Raw genomic sequence first — 21,063 nt, 5'->3', positions numbered from 1 at the left:
TTCAAAACTAAAATGAAGGACAAATTTCAGTTCGACCAAACACAGATATCTACACCAACATGCCTTAACAAGAGCAAGTTACAGTTTCCACAAGACCTGAGGAAATACTGCAAATTGATCGAACTGCATCTGTCTACTTCAATAGACTTTAATGCGTTTTCGTTGGATCCAAGTGAGCCTGAAATGATGCCAGCCAAAAGAACACGCAAGCAGCAAATTAAAGATTTTCTGAACTTTCTTAAAAAGACTTACCTGGTATCACCTTGGGTAGAGCTACGGTTAATTACCGGGATACTTTTCTTTCTTTTCTGAATAGGCTTAGTAACTGTCTTTAGTATACTTATAAATGGAACTTACCTTCGACAAAGCTCTGCAGCACAAAAAGTTAACCTGATTCTGAAACCGCACCTATCCTCACATCGAGAACAAAGAGACTGGTTTTCAGTGAACCTTACAGCAGTTTCTGTGCCTGATGGTATAGTGTGGGACAAGGTTGATTACGATATATTTTGTCCAACAGAACTTTTAAAATGTCCACATTTATTTAAAATTTCATTGAGTGATATCATTACCTCCAGTATATTTTCCGATGATTGGGATTATGAAACTTTTAACAATATGTTGTCTGATTTAGAAAAATCTGCTGCCTTTTCTAATAGTGAAATGTTGGAAGACACATCAGATATTGAAACTATGTATTGCTATCAACATTATGGTCATCACTTTCTGCATAAATCTTCTAATCTCAGAAATGTTTTACCATACTACCAATGGGATCATTCCCCAACACCACTGAAAAGCAGTTTAAAGATATTTGCACAGAAATGTCTATATTTTTCAGGGTTTAACACGTCAGACCCAGCTTCATATTATTATAAGATTACGCAAACACCAGCACAGAAAAATACGTTGACAAACACCAACACATTTATTTTGCTTTCTTTATTGCCCTGTTGTCTGAACTAGGTTTCGATTTATGGAAAGACACTATAGACTTAAAATCAGTCTGGGGTACCAGAGACTGGCAGGTCCAGGGAACAGAAGCGCTGTTTTGAGCATGCCTCATTCCTCAGCAAATCATGTTTTTGAATGAAACGGTGCAACAAACTACCTGTCTTGGAATAGCCAAGAACAAGGATTCAAACTCACCTTGGTTGCCAACACCATTACACACCGAGGGTAACAGTATATCACGTGAAGGGATTACGCTAGAGGACATCATGCAATACAATAGATGAGACCCCAAGTGGAAGGGATGGTTGATTTGGCCCACAGACACCAATAGATGTCAGAGAAGATTTAAGGGTACAGCCAAAGGGTTTAGTATCAACAAGCCAGATCTACGCTATCTACAGAGAGAACACCCAGGGGTAGTGACATCATACAGTGTTGGGAAGTTATGCCTCAATTGGCTAAAAACCTCAACACTTACACATGTGAAACAACATTTATCCTTACTTACAGAGGATGTGGACCTACAGGATTTTTTATTGGGGCCTAGAAAGCCACGTCACAAATGCTTCTATTATGCTGTCTATAATGAGATTTGGAACATATCACAACAAGAGGCTGCAGAGAGATTACGAGAAATAGATCATATAAACTTAGAGAAAGCTCTAGCAGTGGTTGACAATGGATTAACAACACTGACCTCCAGGATATATTCCCTGGGCAACATTGTATCTTCAGCTATTGATGTATTCGAACACCATTTGTCCATATTACAACACGGGCAATCACAATTGCGTTCTATTATGTTGTTAAGTTGGACGCTGCAATCTTTGTGTGCAGGCTATGTGCCTTGGTGTTTCATCAATAGCACGTCTCTGTTTTCTGCATACAATCTAACAGAAAAACAGATAGAAATGGCACAAAGGGGAGCAAAGTATACAATGCTGCATACTGAAAAACTGGGCAAATTAGCTTTTACAGTGGCAGAGTCACCGTCCACGGAATGGTTAATCCATGGCCACATAACTCTTCCGGTCACTACTTTTCAATTTCAATATTCCCTTGAACAAAAGGAGGCAGGCAGATATGAAGAAAGGGGTTGGAATTCATCAAGGAGTCTTGGGAATTACCGTACGGATTTCAAAGCCGGAATTGGGAAAGAGAAGTTATTTTTAGCAGTACAAACTGCGAGAAACCCTTTAAGTTGATCACTCATATGCCAGGATGTAATGCTGCATGGGGCCTGTAACGGTTCAGTAGCAAACTTATCTTGTCACTTGAGGGGGTGCCCCCTGCTGCCGTGATCACTCCAGTGTTCAGACTACTTTTGAATGGGAGTTACTTGATGCTGAACAAGGTTGTTGTGGGATGCTTCCAGGCATCGCATATCTGGTGACCGTCAGTTCCAGGGTTACTTGATGTATGCAAGTATTGTTTCCACCGACTTATACAGACAGGGAGGCGCCGTTATGGCCTTCACTAAATGTTTCATTAATACGTTTTGATGCTTTGAGCAGAATGAAAGCCATGCTTTTTACAGAAGTCCGTGCCCTTAACCTCCGCTTGAAAGACTTTTGATCTCCAGATTCCAAGGTCTTCAGCAGAGACTCAGGCGCTCATACGTACAAACTGCCCCTTCCATTTAGCAGACATGGTAAATCGTATCTTTAACATGTCTGATACAACAGGCATCGTCCACATATTTATGACCATAGGTTCTGGACTATTAAGCACCGTTCAGACAGTCCTCGGAGTTGTACTAAACTTTATACACTCCGTATTTGGAAACATTTTGGAAGACCGCCGCTGATCCTGTTTCTAATAGCAGGCATCCTGATTGTTATTTTTTAAATAGGCAATGGATGTCTCAGTCACTAAGGAGATGGAAACTACTCCTGGAGAGAAAATACCATGTTTGCATGGTACAACATCTAGGCACACCTTGCCTGAGAGAACTAAGTGCGTCTTGGTTCCTGTCATTTACATCAGTCTGGATGGACTGCATCTTACCTGTCCTCCGATGCCTGTTTTGCGGAGAAGAATGTGTGTTGGATCTCTGTCTGACACTCCCATCATGTCCGCAACCGGATGTTGTAGCTCTACTGGACCCGATAATGGCCCATGTTCTGCAGTGTCCACAGCATATTCCTATGTTGATGGCGGCATTCCTAGAGCCACCACAGGTAGTATCGGCTTCTGTTGGTATGGACATCTGCTCCTCCTCTGACACCCAGGCCTTGGATGGCGCACAGGCTGCCCCAGCATCGGCTGTGGACAGTACGGCTGATCATCTGTGCTCAATTGACATAATCTGCGAGGTGTTACAGGGACCGTCGTCTGCGGAGGCAAGCAACGATAATGTTGCTTCAACCAGCCAGGACACGTAAACATTTGACTTATTTGGTGGAGTCGAATTGAATTGTTGCATCAAAGGAGTGTGAGGGATGCACATTGCGATTGCTTTGGCTTAGATTGCGGTGTATACCTGCTGGAGTAAATATTGCACATGGTAATCCACTAGAGTTGACAAGAAGATCTTTGCTTCAAATGCATATGGTTCTAATTCAAAGCAATCGTACAGGTCCTAAGAGAACATGTTCAATTTTAAATCAGACACAATTTGACGCTGTAAGGAGAATGGTTCAGAGGTTACCAACTTTTTACGCCCACGAAACAAGTGAGCCTCTTGAAATAAGTTACAAGGAAAACGACCTTAACAACACGGTCAAAACACCGCAATACATTTACATCGCTGCTTTTACAACGCGAGTCGTTACAATGACTTGTGCTGGATGGCGCTATAGACTAAGGAATAGTGTGATTTACTATTCCAACACCTTCCCTACTGTACATAGGCTGGAGTTGGAATAGCAAATCATACTATTCCTAAGTCCAACGCAATGCAGCGCAAGTCGTTGTAACGACTTGCATTGTAAAAACAGCAATGTAATGTATCGCGATTGTTAGATCTGGGGGTCTTTAGTTGGCAGGGTAGGTACCACTGTCCAAGTAGGGGCCCTTGCTTCTAGTCAGGGAAAGGGGGATACACTGTTAAGATAACCCCTGCTCACCCTCTAGGTAGCTTGGCCTGAGCAGTCTAGGCTATCAAAGGCAATGTGTAAAGTATTTGTACCAACACTCACAGTAACACAGTGAAAACACCACAGATTTACTCCACACCAGTTTTAGAAAAATAAAGTATCTTTACTAAAAACTTCACAAGACCAAATACTACAGACAAACCAACATATAATTCAAAAAGGTTACTTTAAAGATAGTTCAAGAGTTTGCAGAAAGTACTCCAGGATGTAAAAGTCAGTGTCTTGCACAATGCGACTCTCAATGCACAAAATGCGACACTTTCGTGCCCAACAGTACCTGTAGTTGCGATAAGGTTCCCAAAAGCTAGAACAAGGAAGATGGCAAAGGCGATGCGATACTCCTGAGATCCTGGGGAGGCTTTGCAGCAGCCCTGCTTCACGCAGCAGAGGTGGATGCGCCGGCTCCGATCTGTAGGGGGAGGATGCGATGACTTTGGCTTTTGTTGCGTAGGTTTCTTAGGGGGAAGCTTCACGCACAGGTTCGATGCGACACGCTTCGATGTGGCACGATGCGCGGCGCAGCGTTGACTTCCAGCGCCGCAACTCTCGATGCGCCACGGAACGGGACTCTGCGTCGACGCACATGATGACTGGAGACTTTCACGCACCGGCAGTGGTGCGGCTCGCAAACTGGTTCTGCGACGACCCTCGCAATGTCAGGAATCTTCACGCTTCGGGTCGATGCTCGACGCACTCGGCGATGCGGGGACCCTGCGTGTTGCGACGGTGCCGCGATGAAATTTTCCACGCACTCTGGTTCTTGCGACACGCAATCGGTTTTCACGCTTCTGCTTCCCAGCTCCCAAAACACAGCAAAACGACCTCCTGAGGCCCCAAGACTGGGCAAGCACTCCAAGGCAGGTCATAACTCCTTCAGCAGAGTTCCAGGGGAGCTGGTGGTGAAGTCCTTTTGTTCCTGGGACTTCTTAACAGGGAGCCAGCTCTTCTCAGGCCCTTGGAGATCAGAATCAAAAGAAGGGGACACAGCAAAGTCCTTCCCCTCTCCTTGACAGCAAAGCAAAACAGCAAGCAGGCAGTCTTCTCCTCTTCAGTCCTTTTCAGCTTTCTCCTTGGCAGAGGTTTCTTCTTAGTTCCAAAGTGATCTAAAGTTTAGGTGTCTGGGGTCCTCTTCTTATACCCCTCCAAGTCTGTGTCTCTCTTTGTTCCAGTGGGGGGATTCCCCTGCTCAGACCGGTTCCTGGGTGTGCTCTGCTCTGGAGCACCTGGTTCCTTTCAGAGTGAGGGGCAGGGTCGTTAGACGCTCAGCAGGAGGTGGAGCCTTCTTTGTGCTGGCAGAGGCAGAGTCCTCAGCCTGGCCAGCAGGGGGTGGAGCCAGCATTGTGCTGGCAGGGGCAGCCCTATTCAAACCCAGGGACTGCTCCTCCCACCCATCTAAAGCAGATCTCCCTATTCACCCTGCTGCTGACTCATCCAGGCTCCTGGAGCCACCTAGCCCATCACATGACACCAGTCAGCCAACCAGCACACAGGCACACAGGAAGGTTAAACAGGAGAATAGCTACTTTCTAAAAAGTGCTATTCTCACACAGTGAATTTAAAAAGCATCTTGCTAAAAAGATGTATAATTAAATTCTGAACACAAAGATACCAAACTTGGATTTTCTATCTTGCCCTTATGGGAAGATAGGCATGTAAACAGCCTCCCCCATTCTATCCTATGGGCAAGATAGCCTCTCAGCAGTGAAAAACGAAAATGGCTGTAATTCACTACCAGGGCATGTTACACACCTCAGTACATGCCCTACCTTTCAGATACACTGCACCCAGCCCAGGGGGGTACCTAGGGCCACCATAGGGATGCCTGACATGTACAGAAAGGGAAGGATAAGGCCTGGTCAGTGGGTGCACTGGCCAGGTCGACATGGCAGTCCTGGACTGCACATAGGCACTGCAAGCAGGCCTAAGACATCATTTTAGCGCTACTCCTGTGGGTGGCACAATCAGTGCTGCAGCCCACTAGTAGCATTTGAATCACCAGCCCTGGCACACTCAGTGCACTTTACTAGGGGCTAACAGGTGAAACAAATATGCCAATCATGGATAACCAATCAATATAACAATTTATACAGAGAGCATATGCACTTTAGCACTGATCAGCAGTGGTAAAGTGCCCAGAGTCCTATTGCCAACAACCACGGGTCAGAAAAAATAAAGGAGGAAGAAGCAAAAAGTTTGGGGATAACCCTGCAAAAAGGGCCGTTTCCAACACAACCCCCTTCCAGCCTAAAGCCAGGGTAGACCAAGCGATACCTCAATGGGATTCCCTGCTTAGGGCGATAGAACACGGAAACTGGCCCAAACAGCAGGGCACTATTCCTGTTCTATGCCTTCCTGAACCCGGTTGGATCTCTCCATCCATTCTCTCAGGGTCCACCAAGCCAACCCATGTGGAACCCTTCTCTTCACCTGTGGACACCACCTGTGCAGCACCTAGCCTTAACTTGCTCACAGATGTGTCCCAACAGACAGACAGCAAGCCGCAGTGACCAGTGACAGTGGTCAGGGATGAGACCCAGGCCTTATGCCTCTCAGGGCCCTCAAACCCCTGTGGCGTCAGAAGGTGGGGGGCAGTAGCCCCAGGTGCTTGCCACCCTTTGTCCACTTCTTTTCCTCTCAGGTCGGGTCTGCCAACCTGGCACTCACCCACCAGCCCCGGGCCTGTATCCGGTGGCTGGACAGGAGGCTGGGGTAGGCTTTTCCATACCCAGTCCTCCTCCTCCTTGGGGCTCTGTACCCTCCCACCTGGAGCGGTACCCCCTTCTAGAATAGTCAGGGCACCCGTGGCAGGTGTCCTGCACCATTCGCCCACCAGTTCAGGGGTTCTATCCTGCAACTGGGATCCCAGGTCAGGGGGGACACCCCAGACCTGGCCCTCCAGCCTAGGGTCTACACCCTCCAGGTGAACCGGGGTCAGAGGCGAGGACTCCCTCCCTCTGCACCCCCTTCCAGAATTCTGCACCCTCCTACTCGGAGCGGTACACCTCGAAGACAAACTGGTAGAGACACTGCTTACAGATGTCCCTCCCTCCAGTTCAGGACCTCTCTCCAGCAACTGGTCTCCCAACCTAGGGTCTAAACCCTGCGGTTGCACACCTGCCTGGCATGCCAGGACTTCTGGGGACTCACACAGTATCTCCCCGAGGGTGACACACGACTCATGTGTCTCGTGACAGTCTGCCTGGCGCAGATCTCCCGGCCCCTGTCCACCTGACAGTGCGCGAAGATCCCCCAGGACAGAAGTGGTGTCACCATGGTCACTCTTAGGGGACTCAGCCCTTCTGGCTGGTCCCTGACCCACTGGTTCTCCCACTGGGGAACACATCCCCCTCTCACCCCTCAGTCTGGACTTCTGCACCCTCCCAACTGGAGCGGTACCGCCAGACACCAGAACCACTGGAGCTCTGTTTACAGAGGCTCCAGGTTCTCCTGACACTAGGAGATCCTCCTCAAATGGCCTACTAGCACTGTCTAGACCCCCAACCTGGTGTTCCCTTAAGGAACCCACCAGGCCCTGAGACTGGGTTTCGGGCACCTTGGGACCCACAGTCCCACACTCACCCCTTCTCCACTGAGACAGTACGTGAGCCCCTACACCCCTCCCACTACACTGGGACCTAACTGGGCTACACTGAACCTCTTCCACCTCACAGGTCTGGAAGATATCTGGGCCACTCCTTTTGGGATCACTCCCCAATGCCTCTCCAGACCTTTTGGCATCCAACCAAAGGTCTGCCTCCAACGCAAGCTCTCTGGAACCAGAGACCTCACTCTCCACCGGGTGTTGGCATAGCTCTGGAAAACAGGGACTTAAAATATGCTCTCCAACAAATGAATCACACAGCCCCCCACAGTTGTTAACCAAGCTACCGTTTGCCTCACCCTCCAGTGCCTCACACAAGTACCCCACACCACTCTCCTGAGATTGGCAAGACAGTACCTGACTGTCTCTGTCACACAACTCACACTCTTCTGGGCGGTCTCCACACTCACACACCAAGGTTTCTACCATGGGGGAACCCCTCTCCCTGTACCTCTCATCTAGGGTCAGTAGAGTGTCCCTCCCACCACTAGGAATATGGTCCCCTGTGCCAGTTCCCCAATCTACTTCAGGGACACTGCACCCCACTGGAACTACATCATAAACCTGAACCCCCCGGTGTATGTCAACCCCCTCCCTCAAGTTAGGCGCCACATCTCTGGGTGTTTGTACCTCTCCCTCAGCACTGGATATTACAATCTTGCTGCCACCATCTGAGCTGGACTCCACCTCCAACTCAGCAAAGCTCACTTCTTGAGCTAACCATTCTTCTTCAGCTGAGACACTCATGGCCTCAAGCCTCTCGAGCTCCAAATCAAGCTCCCTCATTCTTAATTCATGTGCCAAGGTCAATTTCAATTCTTCCAAGGCACGGGCATTATTGCTCTCCTCCGCTGCCTTTTCTACTTCCAATTGCTTCATTTTCATTATTTCCAATTCATGGTTTCTCACCCTTTGATTCTCCTCCAACTCCTCTGGAGTGAGACTCCTACTGGAATGGGAGCTGCCAGCCCTTGAAGGGCCGTTTCCAACAGCGATCTAAATGATCGTGTTGTATCATCATACATCCAAGTTACAATGCTTCTAAAATCAATGTGCCCATGGAAATTTCAGTTCCTGGTGCATCCGCATTACACATGCAACCTAAAACAAGTAGAAATTTGATAAAAGGAGATTTACATTCAAATACTCAAAGAAAATAAATTGTATTTACTTCTCGATGATTTAATGATTGGCTCAAAGGGTTTAGTATCCCAATTAATAATCAACTTCCTGAAAATGTTCCAGTCCCGGTAAAGTGAAGAACGTTAGATGTGGCCAAGCGAAAAGTGGAGTTAGAAGAAGTGATTTTGGGAACACTTAGTCCATCTCTATTAGATACCAACCAGGAAGAGGAACTGTTGTTTCTTTGTAAAGACATTACGCGACGAGCTAGACAAACATACCAGAAGCTAGTTAAATTGGCTCAGAAATATGAAATTGATGTTCTGAAATCAAAGGTTTTTTAAAAGGCATACAGATTAGAGTTTAGCGACAGAGATTTTGCTAACATGAGGTCATCTGGAATGAAGTTGCAGATTAAGGAAGTAATGACACTGATCAAGAGATGGAGCAAAAGAGAGAAATGGGAAGGTAGATGGTTGAAAAAGAAAGAAATAAAGAAAGTTAGAATGCAAACACTTCCAGTTTTAATTGACGGAGTAGATGGAGAAATACAGATGATTCCTATGATGGAAGTACCCAGTGGAGGTTATGTGCATGAGCCTTGGACTAGGACTGATATTTTGTCATTTACAAATGAATTCCTGAAATTGAGAGAAAATCCAGTGGAATGGTATAGACAGATTGAAAGATTTGTGACATTTTTTTAAAGTTTTATGGATTGATTTAAATACCTTGCTTCACATTGTGGTTCTAGGTGATCAATGGACCAGGTCTAACATTTCTGTGGATTGGCCTGATGCAGAACTAGAAAGGGATCCAAAAACAGGTGCACAATCTCCAGTGGTATTAAAGAAATATCAACAGGTAATAAATTACTTGAAAGCCAAGATTTCTCCTAATTAGATTGATTGAGTAAAGGTTGACAGAACGACCCAAGAAATTAAATAACCAGTTAATGTCTACTGTGAGAGATTGATACAGGTTTAAAGAGAGATAGTACAGTGGAGTGGAAAATGTGGCCACAAATGATATGGGACATTTTGTTTACAGATTCGTGAATAGTTTGAGACCCGAGATTTCTTCGATGATTCATCAGCATTTGATCTGTTGGCAAAATAGACAGCTTGATGAGATCTTGCATTAAGCAAAATACTGTGGAGATGAGATTGAAGTGAAACACAAGAAGTTGAAAGAAAAGCTAATGATTGCACAAATGAAAGTTGTGCAGAAAGTTCAGAATCAGTCAGGGTTTGAAAACACAGTTCCGGTACAGGGAGGATATAATCAAGTTCCAGGGATTCAAGGTGTCAATGGTTTTCAAAAGCAGAATTTCCAATCACAGGGTAGAGGTTGTGGTGTTCCGGTAGATTATGGAACGAATGTTGATGTGTCAGCTTTGAAGAAAACAAATCCATGTCACATGTGCGGAAAAGTTGAACATTGGAAACGTGAATGTAGGTTTAATGTGAACAATGTTGGTAGTCAGATACAAAATGGAGGGTATGCACAGTCTCAGGGAAATAACATGGTCCAGAATCAACAGACACAAAGACAGAGTGTTCAAAATTCTAATACAAACCAATCAATGCAGATACCACAAGCTCCAATGCCTCAACTGAATTTTCAGGTACAAAGGTACAACATGAATTAGAGTCAGCAGATGAACAGAAACATTTTCCCACATCAAAACGCATTGCAACAGTAGCTGATTCAGACAGACAATTTCATTCAGGACCCTTAATCCTGACGGTGTCTGTGGGGGGAGGAGGACTGTGTGCTTGGTGCAGCCTTAGAGGCAGACCAGAGTTTTCCATATGTGGGCATAGAGGTAAATGGGAGTCATGTCTCATTCCTTGTTGACACTAGTGCTACCCGTTCTATTGTAAGAATAGCAGAGGTTCCTGACCTACCCCTCTCGAGAAAGTATCCAGGTTGTAGGAGCTTCAAATAAAAAGTTGTCCACATCAATTTCTGAAGCAGTTCCTGTAAAAATAGGGTCCTTTGAAGATCAACATCGATTTGTTATGTCAAGTCCAGTGAATCTACTTGGACATGGCTTATTGTGCAAGCTTAATTATTTCCTATATTGCACTCCAAAAGGTATTGAATTTCATGCCAGTGATGAGGATGTTGTTTTTAAACTCGTCCAACAGAGATCTGACATAGGAATGTACCCTCTCCTGACGAGAGATGACTTGCCCATTGAATTGAGAGACACATTGTTACATAAAATCTGGGACTTTACAGGTAAAGATATCAAACTAATTAAAGGTGTTGAACCAGTCCGAGTCACTTTCAAACCAAGTGAAGAGTTTCCAAAAATCCCACAATACAATTTGACTCCAGATACTATTGCCGGTATACTCTTGAGTTTGACTGAATGATTGAGCAAGGGATCCTAAAGGGGATAATGGGGAGTCCATGTAACTCTCCCAATGGGCTTGCAGAAGCTGAACGACATGTATTGTATTGTGCAAGAATTATGGAAAGTGAATGCTATTGTAGTTCCTTGTTTTCCTGTTGTACCGAATGCAGCTGTGATATTGTTCCAGATTCCTTCATGTTCTTCATCATAAGCATTTCCGTGAATTTTGAATAAAATTATTGAAATAACTTTATTAAGCTGAGCTCTATATCATGGCACTGGCGCTTTGCCCCACACCCACCGTTGTCAGTGTTTCCCCCCCAAACGCCCTCCCTCCCTTGATGTTGGCTTCCGCTAGCTATATAAAAGGCGCTAACACGTGGTCTCCTCATAGTGCTTTATTTTAACTTTTATGTACAGAGTTCATTGAAACTTCGAAAGAAGGACATTGCCTGACTCGGGCAATGTCCTTCTTTCGAAGTTTCGATTAACTCTGTACATAAAAGTAAAATCAAAGCACTATGAGGAGACCACGGGTTAGCGCTTTTGCAGCCCGAGTCTACAGGACCTAGCTAGCCTCGCACACTCCACCTGCGGCAATTGCTGTTACCACAGCACAGGCTCGACATTGCCCGAGTCTACAGGGCCTAGCTCGCACACTCCACCTGGAGTGTGCCATGTACGAGCTAGGCCCTGTAGACTCAGGCAATATCGGGCCTGTGGTAACAGGATAGGGGAAGAGTTTCCCCACAGTGACTGCAGGGCACGTGTCAGCCAGCATGGTCAATTTACACATTTTGTTGGAAAGAAGGACTTGTGGTGCGTAGGTTTCTATTGGTAAATAGCTACCACAGTTGGCATTACATCTGTACCAATGCAATATGTACGTTGCAGGCCCAGGGCCCGATTCACAGAACTAACTTAAGACAAAATCCTAAACTTACTACCATTTTCGTATTCACAGAAGGCACTTACTAATTTTGGTATTCACAGAAGACACTTACTCACTTCGGTATTCACAGAAGTTAGGAGCCCTAACTATAGGACTCCTAAATGCCTTCTGTGAATACCGAAAGTCTTAAAATTAGGATTTTTCTCAGTTTAGGCGTCCTAAAGTTAGGACTCCTAACTTTACTACTACTAAACTCAGAAAAATCCTAATTTTAAGGCTTTCGATATTCACAGAAGGCATTTAGGAGTCCTAAAGTTAAGAGTCCTAAGTTTACTACTACTAAATTGAGAAAAATCCTAATTTTAAGACTTTCGGTATTCAGAGAAGGCATTTAGGAGTCCTAAAGTTAGGAGTCCTAACTATACTACTACTAAACTGAGAAAAATCCTAATTTTAAGACTTTAGGTATTCACAGAAGGCATTTAGGAGTCCTAAACTTAGGACTCCTAACTTCTGTGAATACCGAAATGTGTAAGTGCCTTCCGTGAATACCAAAATGAGTAAGTGCCTTCTGTGAATACCAAAATGGTAGTAAGTTTAGGATTTTGTCTTAAGTTAGTTCTGTGAATCGGGCCCCCAGTGTTTACTCACTGTTCTGTGTTTAATTTGCACATTTATTGGGTACTGTGCACACAAATATATGCATGTCACTGTCAGCAAGCACATTTTATTCCGGGACTGAGACCACCTGCATGTTTCAGAAACTATTCAACAGTCAACACAAACATGATTCCATAAAGCCGTGACTAGATGCATGCTTTGCAGAGCATTGGTATATAAAAGTCTGTGGGCCACTGAAAATATTTAGGCCTGTGCAGGACAGTGGGCAGATACGTGGTTCCACAAGGAACTGTGCGCAGGCACATAAATAACTTCACACACTAGTGAGCTCTACAAACCAATGAAGACATATATTTTTATATAGTTAGTAAGCACAAAGATGTTCTGCTGGCATAGAGCACATAAATAATTTTGCACGAGTGCTTCAGGACGGTACACTACAGACATATGTTTATATCGTCAGAAAGCACATACATGTTTCTGCTGGTATTGAGCATAAAAATCATTTTGCCCAAAGAGTGCTTCAGGGCAGTAGAGACCTCTTTGTTTAAGTTGTCAGTAAGCACATACATGTTTGTCATATATGTTTCTTTATGCATCTTTCTGAGTGGCTGTACACACGTTTTTTTTAAACAGTTAACACATGCATGTTTCTGTGGGACTTGAGCACTTGGATGGGAATTTCGTGCATACGTGTTTTTGTGGACTTTCAGCACATACATGTGTACTCAGGAATGCAGCAGATTCCTTCTGAGAAATAGGCAAATAAAGTGTTTCTTTTGGCCATATATTATTCCTTGTTCAGTGGGGGAAACATTAATTTTCTGAGCATTTAGCATGTATTGGTTTCTTTCCTTGGTGAGTCACTGCAAATCAGACGCATACTTTGCATTATTCTGAAAACAAATGAGCTGAACGGGTATTGGGAGCACCCATGCGTCTTTATCAGAAATGAGAACATGCATTTAGCTCTTGGCACTGGGTGAAAGTGAAAGTGAATATGTTGAATGCTGCTAGTTTGTGACCTGTTTAGTTGTTTGTTAAATAAAAAACATCTGTGAGGTATTCAAAAATGCATTATATCTCGAAGTCTGTTAAGAAGCTCTGTGGTTATACTGAATAAGCAGCTACCTATGTTAGATGACATCTCGTTATTAATGTAATAACTGCACTTTCACAATTGCTTTATTAACCTTCCTGCTTTCTCAAATTTGCTTGAAAAATGCACCATTTGTCCACTCTTTTTTCAAAATTGTCTCAAATTTTTTCAAAAACAGGTTGTTCGGGCTCACTCGCTATGGTACAGTATGACAATCATTTTATGCCTACCACTTTCAAAAGTCACCAGCCGCCACTGGAGTCTTGAACATAGTGAAAGTAAAGTCATGGGAAATCCACTGACAGTGTTTGTGCCCCCACTCAGTGGAAATACTGTTGACCCGTACTCGGACACAGTATCTATCTGTGCAATAGTTGACTGACGAAGTATGAACAAATACTTCTGGGCGCAGACAATATAACCCTTAAAAGATCCACTGTTCTAAATCCATCCACTCTGTTGCCTCTGGCAGGAAATGAAACCATGACTGATGAAGTTGAACATGATTGCTTGGATGTGACTAAGTATGCACAAAGCCTCGACCTGATCTACAAGATGAACCATTACCTGAATTTGATCATGTGTTCTTTGTTGATGGTTCCTGTTTGTGAGATAATGAAGGAAATCTGAAAGCTGCTTATGCCGTTTGTACTGTCGTTGAAACATCATGGTTGCAAGGAGTGTGTTCAGCACAGGTTGCTTAGTTGATTGCCTTGACACAGGCTTCCAGCATTTTTGAACAACTAAGGGTGACAGTCCTTACCAAAGGCTAGTATGGCTTTGGAATCATACATGACTTCGGGTAATTGTGGTCACAGCGTGAGTTCATGACTTCCTCTGATCACCTATACGAAATAGAGAAAGTGTGAGGAACCTTTTGTGAACCCTACAATTACCTGCTCAAATTGAAGTAGCTAAGTCCGTAGCTCATAGGCAATGTTACGAAGTCACCCACCTGTACTCCTGATTTGTTCCTTCGTTGAGTTGCTTAGTCCCAACTCCCTCTGAAGCCCACCAAGGCAACAAGGTTTAGCACTTGTAACCCAAATGGACCCTCGAGGGGGAAGGGGGGAATTGGAGCAGAGAAAGAGAAGAAGATAAAACACTGGAATCGCGTCTTGACCTTCTTCGGGGATTTCTTCAGGGACTGGAGGATGACTGGATACTTGTATCTCAATAGCTGTACTCCTCAGGGGGCTGTCACAATGCTTGTTACCTACTTGAGATACATTCAAGATATTATAATTAACACAACATCTAAAAAAAAAGCACCAAATATGTAAATGGTTATTTTTTGAGAGACTCATACCATAGTAAACTTCAGCGTAACTCTCTTTTCACCCAAGATGATCTTTCCTTGGTTCTTCAATTAGTTTGTAGTCCTTTCTTTACATTGAGCAATTACATATACAGAAACATTTACAATAGCTTTCCTAGAATTGTTTTTACAGAGTGAAAACTAAAACAATGCGATTTCCAAAGCGCTAAAATGTCCACGCACAATTGTTAAAGTAGTGATCACTCCTTAGTTCAAACTGTTGCATTAATGACTTGCGAATAAAGATTTTTCCAAACTCTTGTGACAATCTCTCACTGTGCACTTATTGTACTTATTGCTCTCACTGTCTATAATCCTCGTTTAACAGTTTTGTGTATATCAGATCCGCAATATCGTTTTTTCACTGCTGTGCACTTATTGTTCACTTGATCTGTAATTCTGGCAGTTCGTAACCTTTTCCAAGTCTTTGCCTTTTTTTTGAAGAAGTAACCGATAAGATTCTCTTACCTCGCCGTGTCTTTTATCGGAGCTGAGTTGCGTTGCTAAGCGTTGCTAAGCGACGAGTTGTTTATGCTTGTGTTCTTTCTTTTCCAGGTAACTGGGGGAGGCAGACGAATGTGGGAGAAGCTGAGCGCCGTTGAACTCGGAAGTAGATCCAGCCGGATCGTACAGGAGACGCCCACGAAGAACCAGGAAGCGCTGAAGTCAGAGTCAGGATCGGAGCCTCGGAGCCAGGTAAGTGAAGCGCAACGGGAAGCGAAGCGTTTGAAGGGAAGCGGGTGGAGGTTTAATTAGGACATGACACGTGTGCGAAGGAAACGTGTCTGGGGTGTGGAAACGTGTCTGGGGTGTGGATTACACATGCAGTGCCTACACGTGCAACGCTGACAGTAGACAACAAGGGAAACTGTTGACACGTGCACAACGTGTCCAACACTGACAGTTAAATGTAAATGATGCAAAAGAAACAGGCGACACGTGCAACGTGCCCACAATAAGCATACTTGTACTAATCAACAACCATTGATACCTGCAACCAAACAATTACTGACTATAGTTTAATGCATATCAGGAATCTGCATATCAGCTTCAAGTTTCCATAACAGTTCTCCCCCCCAAAGGTCGCCTAATCGGGCGGGGTTTGTCCGGGTGTAAAGCATGAAAGGACCGAATGAGACGTGGGGCATTAACATTCATTTCAGGTTCCCAAGATCTTTCAGAAGGATCGTAACCTTTCCAATCAATTAGATAGTGTAAACGCCCACCAATGCGTTTCGAGTCCAAAATGCGATTCACCTCATATTCTTCATGATCCCCTACAATCACTGGAGGAGGTGGATTATCCTGTCGAGTAGCAGGATCAAAAGGTTTAAGAAGAGAAACATGAAACACAGGATGAATACTAAAGTCTTTTGGTAAAGTTAACCTTACAGATACTGGATTCAAAATTTTTTCAATTGGATATGGTCCTATGTATCTTGGCTCTAACTTCTTTGGATTATCCATCTGAATGTTCTTAGTTGAAAGCCAAACAAGATTCCCTTCCTGATAAGGTGGGGTTGGTTTTCTATGTTTATCAACAACCAATTTCATTTTACTTTTATGTTTTGCTAAGTTTTGTTTTGCAAAATCTTGTAATTTTCTCAATTTAAGCAAACGTTCTGTGACTGCTGGTACATCATCTTTTACATCTGGGGAAATAGTTGGAAGGGATCGTGGATGGCTACCGGTAAGAAAATAAAACGGTGAACAACCTAAGGCTGAATGATGACTATTATTGTATGAAAATTCAGCTAAAGGTAACACCTCATCCCAACTTGCTGACACAGAAGATGTTAGACAGCGTAACGTTTGTTCCAAATACTGATTTAATCTTTCTGTCTGACCATCTGTCTGTGGATGGAATGCTGAGGACAATGCAATGTCTATCCCTAGATGTTTACATAATTGTGTCCAAAATTTGGAGATAAATTGGGGGCCTCTGTCGGACACAATTTTACTGGGCAAACCATGTAGTTTTACGATGTGGTTGATAAAAATATCACTGAATTCACTTGCATTTGGTAATTTCGTTAAGGGAATGAAATGCCCCATTTTTGATAGTTGATCTACAACTACTAAAATAGTGGTGTAAGAATGTGAGTTTGCTGCGGTTCCCCTTCTTCCTCCGCACACAGTCTTATACTTAGTAGATGAGTGGGGTCCGGCCTCCCCTGGGGGCTTTCGCCATGGGTTTTCAATGTTCTGCCTTGCTGGGGTTTGTTGTGTGTTTTTTCTGTGTTTATTTAAAATTGGACCTTTGCATCACACTTCGTACTGTATCCGGGACGCATTACTGTATCTAACTTGCAATGCTGCCGAACCTTCGGGCTGTCGGCTGAATAGCTGTGTCCTGAATTTCGAAATAAAGGTTTTCAAAAAAAAAAAAAAAAAAAAAAAAAAAAAAAAAGAATGTGAGTTTGGTAAATCAGTAATGAAATCAAGACTAATGGTATGCCAAGAAGATGGGGGTATAGGCAATGGTTGCAAGAGACCGGCAGGTGATTGATGATCAGATTTTTGTCTAGCACATACTGGACATGACTTAACGTAGTGCTGAATGTCTTTACTAATGTTATTCCACCAAAAGTGCCTTTGACATAATTCTAACGTCTTATGAATTCCTGGGTGTCCTGCTAAACTAGAATCATGGTTCCACTTTAGTACTTGTTGTCTTAATTCCCCTGGAGGAACAAACAATTTTTTGTTATGTAGGAAATAACCTTCATGAATGGAATTTCGTTTTTGTGAAAGCCAGTCTTGTTGGTTTAAAGTCTGAAAACTCTGTTTTAATTGAGTTAAAAAGGTGTCTATTTGTGTGAACGCTACCACTTTTTCAGAGGGTATAATTGTTTGAACCTTTACCTTTTCAACAGAATGTTTATCGCAAACTAATCTAGACAGTGTATCAGACAACAATTGTTTTTCCCCTGGACGATAAGTGATAATAAAATCAAATTCACTAAAAAACTGCAACCAGCGCATTTGTCTGGGAGTTAAAGCCTTAACTGTGGTAAAAAATTGTAAATTTTTATGATCTGAAAATATTGTAATAGTATGCTTGGCTCCCAATAAATGATGCCTCCATTCTAAGAATACTGCCTTAATTGCCAATAATTCTCTCTCAGCAATTGTATAATTTTGTTCAGCTGGTAACAATTTTCGTGAATAAAAGGCAATAGGGTGCAAATGACCAGTTGTTGAATCTTTCTGCATTAAAACCCCTCCTAAAGCCGTTTGAGACGCATCCGCCTCCACAAAAAATGGTCTATCGGGATCGGGGTGAATCAAAAGTGGAGCAGACGTAAAGGCTTGTTTTAATGCAATAAAGGCCTTTTCAGCTTCTGAGGTCCATTGAAATGTTGTTCCTTTTCGAAGTAATTGTGTAATAGGATGTACAATGTTAGAAAAGTTTGAAATGAAACGCCGATAAAAATTAGCGAAGCCTAACACCAGTTGGATCTCTTTTACCGAAGATGGAGTGGGCCAATTTAAAATGGCTTCTACCTTCTTTTTATCCATTGTAATACCTTCTGGTGAAAGCCAATATCCCAAAAATTCGACTTTTTTGGAATGAAAAACGCATTTCTCAAGTTTCACATACAAAGAGTTGTCTTTTAACCTTTGCAGAACTGAACGAACATGATGAACATGTTCCTCATCAGTTTTGGAAAAAATTAATATGTCATCAATGTATACGATGACACATATGTCCAAAAAATCATGTAATACTTCATTAATGAAGTATTGAAACGCAGCAGGAGCGTTACAAAGCCCAAAGGGCATGACAGTATATTCAAAAAGGCCGTATTTCGTGCGAAAAGCGGTTTTCCACTCGTCACCCTCTTTTACGCGGACCAGGTGATACGCACCGCGTAAATCTAACTTCGTATATATACTGGACCCTTTAACTTGATTCAACAGTACTGGAATCAAGGGGAGGGGATAACGATTCTTAATCGTGGCCTTGTTTACTGCGCGATAGTCAATACACGCTCTTAAATCGCCAGATTTTTTAGACACGAAAAAGAGCGGCGAGGAGATGGGTGACGTAGAGTGTCGAATGAACCCTTTTTCTAGAAGATCTTCTAAATATGTTTTAAGGTATTCATTTTCTGGCTCAGTTAGTGCATAGATCCTACTACAGGGCAAAGCTGCTCCTGGAATCAAATCAATTCTGCAGTCGTATATTCTGTGGGGAGGCAACTGTGTTGCCTGGACTGGATCAAAAACAACAGAGAAGTCTAGATAATCACTAGGTATCTGAGAAAATTTTGAATCTACTGCTGAGCAACATAAAGGTGTAATAGGATCTTGTAGTTCCTGATAACAATGAGTTCTACAATAAACTGAATCTAAAGTCACAGTTCTTTTAACCCAATCTATGTGTGGGTTATGTTGTTCCAACCATGGGATGCCTAAAATGATGCCAAATGTTGGAGTGTCAATCAGATCAAACACTGTTTCCTCTGTGTGTCCATTGTCAGCAATAATAGTTAGTGGTGTCGTGTGGAACTTAATCAAACCAGAAGATAACGCTGACCCATCCACAGCTCTAACAACTTCAGGTTCTGCCTTTGGGATTCTACCTACACCTAATGTTTTTGCTAACTCAAGGTCAAAGAAGTTCCCTGTCGCTCCTGAATCAATCATGACAGCTATACAGTGTCTCTGTTGGGAGGAAAGAACAAAGGTCATTCTAATAGTCAGGTGTTTAGGTGTGTGCGTTACAACATTTGTAGCGTAGTGTGAGATCTGAGGTGTAAATGATCTCGAAGAACCGATCCCATCTTTCTTCGAGATGTTTAGTTTTCCGACTCCTGAGGAATCGAATCAAGAGCCGCAACCCCTTTCTTTTTCATGGGTTTAACTGGACAGTCCTTGGCATAATGCCCTGCTTTGCCACAATATAAACAGAGATTCCCTTTTCGTCTACGTTCTTTTTCCTCTGATGTCTATGGCCCTTTTATGCTCCCAATTTGCATCGGTTCTACACGAGCATTTTTGTCATCTGCCTCTTTTTTGTCTATTTTAAAATGTAAGGTCCTGAAATCTCCCTTGGGTTTTTCACTTTTTCGTTCTCCCAATCTGTGATCTAATTTTACCACTAAATCTAGAAATTCTGCGTAATCTTGGGGAAGATCAACAATGTGTGCCAAAGAATCCTTAAGATCATCTCTAAAGCCTCGATAAAAAAGAGATACTCTTTTGTCTTCCGGCCAATGTGTCTCAGATAGTAATCTATTAAAAGTAGTGACGTAAGAGATAAGATCCTTAGAACCCTGACGGAGATTCAATAACTCATTATCTGAGGCATGTATAAAAACATGTTTGGCAAATAATCCTGACATAGCTGTTTTGAAAGCGTTTAAGTTATGCAATAGAGGGGCATTAACATCAACCAAAGGCATAGCCCAGCTAGCTGCCACTCCTCCCAAATATGAGATAATGAAAGCTACTTTTGAAGTGTCTGAAGTGAAAATCTGAGGCTTACATAAGAAATGTAGTTGACATTGACTCATGAAAGTTGAGAAACGACTACTATCCCCTGTAAAACGTTCTGGATTGGCTAAGGGAACTGGACTGGGCGAAACCACAGTGACTTGGAGGTTTTGATCTGAAATAACTCCTGACGTTTGGGCTGGATTATTGACAGAAGGATTGAACTTAGAGGGAGAAATAAGGGGTTTACTAGCTTCTGAACTGGGGTCCCTCCAACTAGTAAAACCTGTTTTGGTCCTATCTAGTTCTAGCCTAAGGGCCTGATTTTCTTGTCGTAACTCGTGCATTTCTCCAACTAATCTACGAACCAATGTGGTTAGTTGGGACGGGTCTAGCGCATCAGTTTCAAGCTCCATAATGCAAAATCAACGAAGGAACGGGTGTTGTTGGCTTCGCTTTCTGTTACGAAGTCACCAACCTGTACTCCTGATTTGTTCCTTCGTTGAGTTGCTTAGTCCCAACTCCCTCTGAAGCCCACCAAGGCAACAAGG

This window comes from Triturus cristatus, chromosome 4_1 (genome assembly GCF_964204655.1).
Source record: "Triturus cristatus chromosome 4_1, aTriCri1.1, whole genome shotgun sequence".
NCBI lineage: Eukaryota > Metazoa > Chordata > Amphibia > Caudata > Salamandridae > Triturus > Triturus cristatus.
This window is presented reverse-complemented; position numbering follows the sequence as displayed.